General features: G+C 30.8%; 1 pseudogene; it reads right to left on the reverse strand.

The window, feature by feature from the left end:
- Positions 1 to 4,480: 4,480 nt before the first annotated feature.
- Positions 4,481 to 5,651, reverse strand: LOC132932567 (uncharacterized; annotated as a pseudogene).
- Between the last annotated feature and the right edge of the window lie 2,323 nt (positions 5,652 to 7,974).

The raw sequence follows: 7,974 nt of genomic DNA on the forward strand, positions 1-7,974 counted from the left end.
AATGGTGAATGGGTCACCAAATAAATCATAGATACACTTATCACTTACCTATGTTATATGATGCAGGTACCTATTATAGGTACACTGTTATGCGAGTTGTATTACGTAAATATTACCCATATTAAATAATAACAATCAATGATTTAACAATGTTATTTTGAGAATTCCAGAGTATACCTACCAATCCTGACCTAATTAATTGTTCTAATATGTTAATAGTTAATACGGCTGAATCCTCTAATTTGACTTTGTAGCATATATAATGGGTTAGCTCAATTCACGATAAAATAATTTTCTAATAATTGTATAATTTTTATTTTGAAACAAACTTTTTTTTAATCTTACTTATTTAAATAGTTAATATAGTGCCTTTTCTTACATGGTACCTATGTATTATGTAACAAATATGAATAAAGTTCAATTTTGGATTTGAACGTGGCCCGTGCGAAGTACATAAGAGGTTATCAAATATCTGTAGTGCCAAACAAAGCAATATAGACTAAATATTACGAACTATATAATAATTACATTAAACAGTCAGGCATTATTGTATTAATTGTAGGTACATTTATCATTTGCATGTTTATTAAAAATAATAAATCTAGATAATAATTTCATAATTCTTGTCACGTGCCATTAAGCCTACAAAATATGTTGTTATTTTTTCTTTCTAAAAAGTATTGTTTTGTGGGACTTTGTTACACTATTATTTACTATGGATTCTAAAATAAAAGCGTTTGCCCCCGGCCCAACAGAGTGCAAGAACTGAAAGCGAATGGCTCCACCCCCGTGAGCATGCCTATGGGCTGCGCATTTATGCACAAACTGAAATTAAAGCTGCGAATTCCAGTAGGAGGGGTGATTAAATATATATGATTTGAATTGAGAAACATATCGAAATTTATGTTTCAAAATCAAAAATGTGATAATCGGGGATAAACGCATGAAATATTGGGGTGGTGAGGTTTGAAAAAATTGTATAATCTTTGTACCTAATACCTATTGCTATACCTATATTAAATGATAGGTAATAGGTAGGTACATCCAGGGGCGTCATTTCAACTTTTTTTTTGTTGGTGCCAAAATGTTGGCAGGCCATTCAAATCATTACCAGGCCACATAAACATTTTTTTTTTTTTTTTGGAGGGGGGGCAAAAACTAGAATTTTTGTATAATTAATTTAATATGTCACTTATATTAGTATGAAAATATCACACCATTGTTACTATTTTTGAAAAACTATGTGCACTGTGTAGGTACTTTTAATGTATTTATTTTATATTGTAGATAACAGTGTACAGTGTTCTACACTCGGTAAATAAATGTATGGGTATAAAACACCTTTATAATAAAATACCTAACCGAACCCAACCTACACATTTTTTTCTCCCTGCATACTCAAAAAATATAATATAGCTACCTAGCTTAATAAAACCATAAATATATTTTATGAATACCCTTCTTCACAATATTTGTGTTATAATTTTATCAATTATAATATTGATGGACCAGAAAGCCACATCAAACATTCTTGGAAATTAAAAATTAGTACAATACATTTTTTTTTTTTTAATACTGAAAAAATATAAAATATATGTAATATAAAACACTTGGGTATATCGGCGCTTTTATTTATTGTTGGCAGGCTAAAGAAGGCGTTTTAAAAAAAAGTTGGTGCAAATTTAAGCCCCCCCCCCCCAAATGACGCTTCTGGGTACATCATTGGTATTATTGATATTTCGTGGGGAGGTTAACCCTTCGCGGCGAAACGGTCGCGGCGAATGGTCCGGCGGCGAAACGGTCGCGGCGAAATGTCCAGCGGCGATTCGGTTGCGGCGAAACGGTCCGCGGCGAAATGTCCGGCGGCGAAAAAGTCCGCGGCGAAACGGTGCGGCGGCGAATCGGTCTCGCGGCGAAATGTCCTAGACCCTCAAGTGTGTTGATGGTAGAATCGTTCATAGCTTTACTATTTCTTAATTCTGACCAATTTCTAGAACGGTTGTATCTATTAATTTGTTGATCAGTATTGGGTTTAGGTTTATTGTACATTTTTGGAAAAATTGATGGAATATAAGATGGACTTTGTGGATCTTTAGATCGTATGTTTCCTACAAAATGATCTGAACATATCAAACTTCGAGTAGTCGGCATCCATAATTTTCCATTTTCCTTGTTAAATTAAGAATAATTTTAATGAATATATTTGTGAGTAGATACCCTCATACACAACACATATTTGTCATTTCTCATCATTCAAATTTAATTTTAGATTTTATACAAACATTAGACATTGTATAAATCTTAAATTATAAATAATATGAATTATTATCTATACCTAGTTGCTTAAATAGATTATATTTTTGTACCTACTTAAGAATGAGTAAGTGAGTTATGACAATTGTATTTTGTTTAATGAGTTATTATCTTATTATCTAAAAATTTGGTAACTTACTCTAAAAAGTTTACAGCTCTAATCCATTTTTTTTTCAATTCCTGTTCATACTGTCTATTGGGAAATGAAAAGAATTTGAGGTGTTTTGAAGTTTTATATGTGTTGGAACAGTTCACTACACAACACATGTTTTTTGATTTTGACTGAGCCATTTTTCACTGAATTCATGTGTGTTATACTACAATATGCTACTATGGTTTATGTACATTGTACAATGTACTTGAAGTGTTGGTGACCCGATAAAAGTTCACTCATAGTCCGCTAGGAGCGCTTTATCCATCCTGCATGACGTCTATTAATGATGCACATCATTTAAATTCATTTTTAACTAAACTGGAGAAAGTTAATAGCAATGCTGCAATTTTAAAGGTTATACCACCCTTTAATTTAAAATTTAAAACTGACTTATTTCCTAGAAGTTATGTGGGAATGTATAAAGATGAATATACTTTACTAAGTAAGGAAGATCTTGTAATCCTAGGCTCTAAACTAGAATTTTCTTTGACCAAAGATGAATGTGAGAATTTTAAACTTATAATTAGACAACAGGCAGAGTGTAAAAAATGGTTTTATTAAAGAAGTGGCCGTATAACTGCTTCAAAAGTTAAAGAAGTCTGTTTCACAAAAACATGCAACTCAAGTATAAGTCTTCTTAGGACAATATGTTACCCATTAGAAAACACTTAAAAATCAAGCCACTGTATGGGGAACCACACATGAAAATGAAACTAAAGCTTTTTATAGTGAAAAGTTAAAAAACGACCATATACATTTTTCTGTTGTAATTAGTGGACTTATTATAAATCCATGTTTTCCATTCATTGGTGCAAGTCCGGATGGTATAGTAAATTGTGACTGTTGTGGAACTGGTGTCTTGGAAATAAAATGTCCATATAGTCTAACACAAAATAAAAAAATAGAAAACCTTGACTGTATATTAAATGGGAAACTTAAGAAAACACATCAATACCATTATCAGATACAAATACAAATGTTTTTAGGTGATTTTAAGTATGGAGATTTCATTATATGGTCACCTAATAATTATTATATAGAATGTGTTAATATTGATTTTGAAATATGCAATGAAATTACAAGCAAATCAAAATGGTATTTTTATCAAATTATTCTGCCTCAATTGCTTGGTCGGTTTTATACTAATAATCAATCCATTGAGAAAAGTAAGCTAAAATAAAGTGTGGTAATTAAAAATTGTCCATATCAATACTGTACATGCAAAAATGATACAGGAGGGAAAACGATTATGTGTACTAAAGAAGGATGCGCAAACTTGTGGTATCATTATACTTGCATTAGAATCAAACGCAAGCCTACAACTAAAAACTGGAAATGTACAAACTGTAAATAATAAATAAAATAGAAATATTAAAATTATATTACATTATTATTCACTTTATTGTTCAATTCGTTATTTATTATTCAGTATATGGTGTTCAAAACTTAAAAATGTTTGCCATCCAGTTTTTCTACTTTTTCGGTGGGTTTTTCTAAAATTGTCTTTCATAAGAACTTTTTCTTGATAATAATAAACACAACAAAAATAGAATTAGTGAAATCAGTTTTATAATTTATATATTATTGATCACCATTTTTTTTAATTTTTTAATCTAATGGTACAATCGAACTGCACATATTAATGAGAGCACAACAAACTGAAACTATTGAATCTAACAAACATGAGTTGTCATCTTGGTGTTTGAGAGTTGTAATTTGCACAGGGCCATTAAGAATTTTATACTTAGATCTAGTAAGTCCTATTATACGCTTTACATGTATTCTAACAGATGTTATTTTCCTTGTTTCTTCAATGGAACATGGGTATAACTGAGGAAGACCCCTTGTAAAGGCAGGTATTTTCAAAGTATCAAAATGAAAACCTATACTCTCACTAACAGTGAATCCTCTATTTGCAAGTACTACATCCCCTGGCAATAAATTTTTCAAAAACATACAGTTTTCAGTTATATGTTTGTCACTTACCCTACCACCCCATCCTTCTGATATAAATTATACTACTCCTTGAGGTGTAATAGCAATCAAATACTTAACAGTAATTTTGTTTTTGTAAGAAGACCAAGTTTGTGCTTTAGCTCTTAAATTACTAGGTTTTTCAATTCCGATTTCAAAGCAATCAATGATAACCGCAACTGAGTTACCAAATGCATTAAAAAATGAGCGTGGCATTAGATAACATAATGCTTCTCTGTCTGGCCAGTTAATTAGTTTTTTAAATGCATGTTCTAAAAGAAATATAACCTTACGAAAAATAATTGAAGCAGTACTACAAGTGATATTAAACCTGTAGCCTAAATCAACAAATGGCATGTTTAACCTTAATTTCATAAAACATAACAATAGTTTTTGAAATTCAGTTAACCTTTGGTTACTAGAAGTTAGTGCAGGTTTAATTTCCTCTAAAATTAATAAAAAAAGATCCATACTCTCTAGGCCAGTATAAAATGCTAACATTTTAGGACGACCATTAAATGTCTCTTCACTTAAATTTAAATACCTAATTTACTTCTGAAGTAAGTTTGTTGATTACAAAATCTTTCCTAACTACTTCTTGTTCTAGTGTTTGTATATTTGCCATGGTCATAGTTGTTGAAGCTGACGTCCCTGTTTCCATGCTTATATCCATATTTTCTACATCACTAAAATTAGGAACAGTGACAACAGTATCATCTTCCAAGTCATTTGGAAACAAAATGGTTGGTGTCAGTGCTATTCGTTTAGTAGCCCTATGGTATCGATTGATATCTGGTGTAGTCGCAGCACCTATATAAGTTTTAAATAAAATCAAACTTTCATTAGACAAAGCTTTACAAACCTAAAAAAAAAATAATAATTTTTTGTTATTGAACTGTTTATTGTAAACTATCGAATGGGGCATGATTATATTTCTATTAAAAATATAAAACTCATACTTCCTAATATAAAACATAAAATGATTAATTACCCTTATTAGTATTGTAGCCCATGTTTATTGATGGACACCAGTCAGGTTGTTTGTTATTGGTATAGCAAGCTGGTTTACCTAAATAACAAGTATTACAAAAATACATTTACCTTATAAATTGTACAAACCCTTACCACTTTTAAAATGAAAAGAACATATACGCATAGCATCAACCTGCTTATTCTCCAAATCAAGTCTGTGAAGGGATTTCAGCCACATATTTCGTTGGTCCTCAAGTAGTTTTTGAAGATCTGTTGCTGCACTTTTTTTTGGGGGAAGGGGGGGGGGAACGGTAAAAGGATACATTTGTATTGGTCGTTTTATTTGTACAACCATAAACTGCACAAACAGTAGGCACAATCAAAACCTTAAACAACAACGTAAAAATTAAAAACTACACTCGCCCGTACCATACAATAATACAAATCAAAATGTTTGTACCATCAATAAGTGATAACGTAATTATGATAACAGATGGACAGCCATACTATAATGATCAATACAAAATGGCTGTGAATAAGATAAAAGAAGCTGCTGTTCATACACAAAATACTCCACATGATATAATCAGTACTGTTCAAATAGTACCTGGAGTAGCCGGTGCAATGCCTTCAGTTCATCATTTAAAACACACCATACGAAGAGTTCGGACACGTAACCAATGCGCACCACCTATTCCGAAAACAGTGAGTGACCTTAAAATTGCCTATGAGTATACTAAAACGATGAAAGGAGAACAATTTTTAATATTTGACAGTGGAGCATCACAAGATCGAATTTTAATATTTTCGACCGAAAATAATTTAAAATTAATGGATCAATCAACTAATTGGTTAGTCGATGGAACTTTTAAAACTGTACCTTCACTTTTTTATCAGTTGTTCACTATATATGTACTTATTCAACAAGGTGACCAAACAGTTAGTCCTACCATTTATGCATTATTAACCGATAAATCTAATTAACATATACACGTTTTCTTAAATATTTATTAGAAATAAAACCATCTTTAAATCCTACATCGGTTATAATGGACTTTGAACATGCCTCAATCAATGCATTCAAAACTGTTTTTCCACATGCTGAACAACGAGGTTGTTTTTTTCATTTTTCTAAATGTATGTGGCGACAAATTCAAAATATCATATTCGTATGTTAGCTGCTTTGGCCTATGTTCCACCAGATAACGTTATTAATGCATACGAAGAAATTTTAGAAACACAATTTTATGTTGAAAATGAAGACCTGTTAATGCCATTCTTGGATTATTTCGAGGATACCTGGGTAGGAAAAATAACAGGAAGACGAAAAACTCGACGACAACCAAGACATCCTATTGATATTTGGAATTGTCTTTATTCAGCCAAAAATGGTCTTCCAACAACGCTGTTGAAGGGTGGCACAGAGGATTTACATCTGTTATTGGTTCGTATCATTTTATTAATAATTAGTATCTTTAGTAATAGAATACATATTATTTAGGAGTAGGCCACCATAATAAATGGAAATTCATTGATGGAATTAAGAAAGTTCAAAATATAGAAGAATTGAAACGAGAGCAGTATATTGCTGGAGAACAACTACAGAAAAAAAAGTACAAGGACTGTAATAAAAGAATCCATGAATTAGTTACAAATTATAATACTAATGAGAATAAGAACTTCATAAAAGGTATAGCATATAATTTGTCACTGAATGTCTAAATATAATTATATTTAAATTAAATATAATTATTTTATTTAAAATTATTATTATTACTACTATAAATACTTATTATTAGAACTTAACGATATTATAATTATAATGAGTGTATTCAAAAAATATATAAGAGACAAATAAACACTAAATATAATGATTTTTCATTTATATTCCATGATCACTCCATATTTTATTGTATGCTTTACTTTTTTAAATTTATTAATCTCATTTATAAACAATTTTTATCCATTTTTTATTGTAAGAAATATGTTTGATTTTTACACTGTGTAATTAAGCAACCCGGCAGACAGATGTTTCTCTTTTCGCTATTATTAATTCGCGATTTTTACATTCGCGGTAATTGTTTCGCTATTTTGGCCGGATACCTTAAGGCGCGTACACACTAGCGTAACAAAACGTCGAACATGTAACATGTAACAGTTTGACAAAATGTTACAACAGAAATTAAAGTTGAAACATGTACCTGTAACATGTAACATTTCAATTTTTCCATTAAAAACGTCAGTGTTACTTATACAGTGTTTGAGTACAGACACTAATCATGTCGCTCCAAATAGCTGCTGTTGCGTACATTTATATTCATCTCGCTCTGAAGAAAAAGAGTAAAAAACGAAGACGATGGTGGCTAACGCATTTATATACTCGACGTGAAGAGACAGGAGGAAACACTTTATTACAAGATTTTAGGACACAAGAAATAAATGGACAATTTCAAAATGTTATGAGAATGACATCAACAGATTTTGATTTTCTTATAAATTTGATTGGGCCTAAAATTGTTAAAAGTGAAACAATTTTAAGAAAACCGATTTCAGTGCAGGAA

Source organism: Metopolophium dirhodum, chromosome 1 (assembly GCF_019925205.1).
Source record: "Metopolophium dirhodum isolate CAU chromosome 1, ASM1992520v1, whole genome shotgun sequence".
NCBI classification, from domain to species: Eukaryota; Metazoa; Arthropoda; class Insecta; order Hemiptera; family Aphididae; genus Metopolophium; species Metopolophium dirhodum.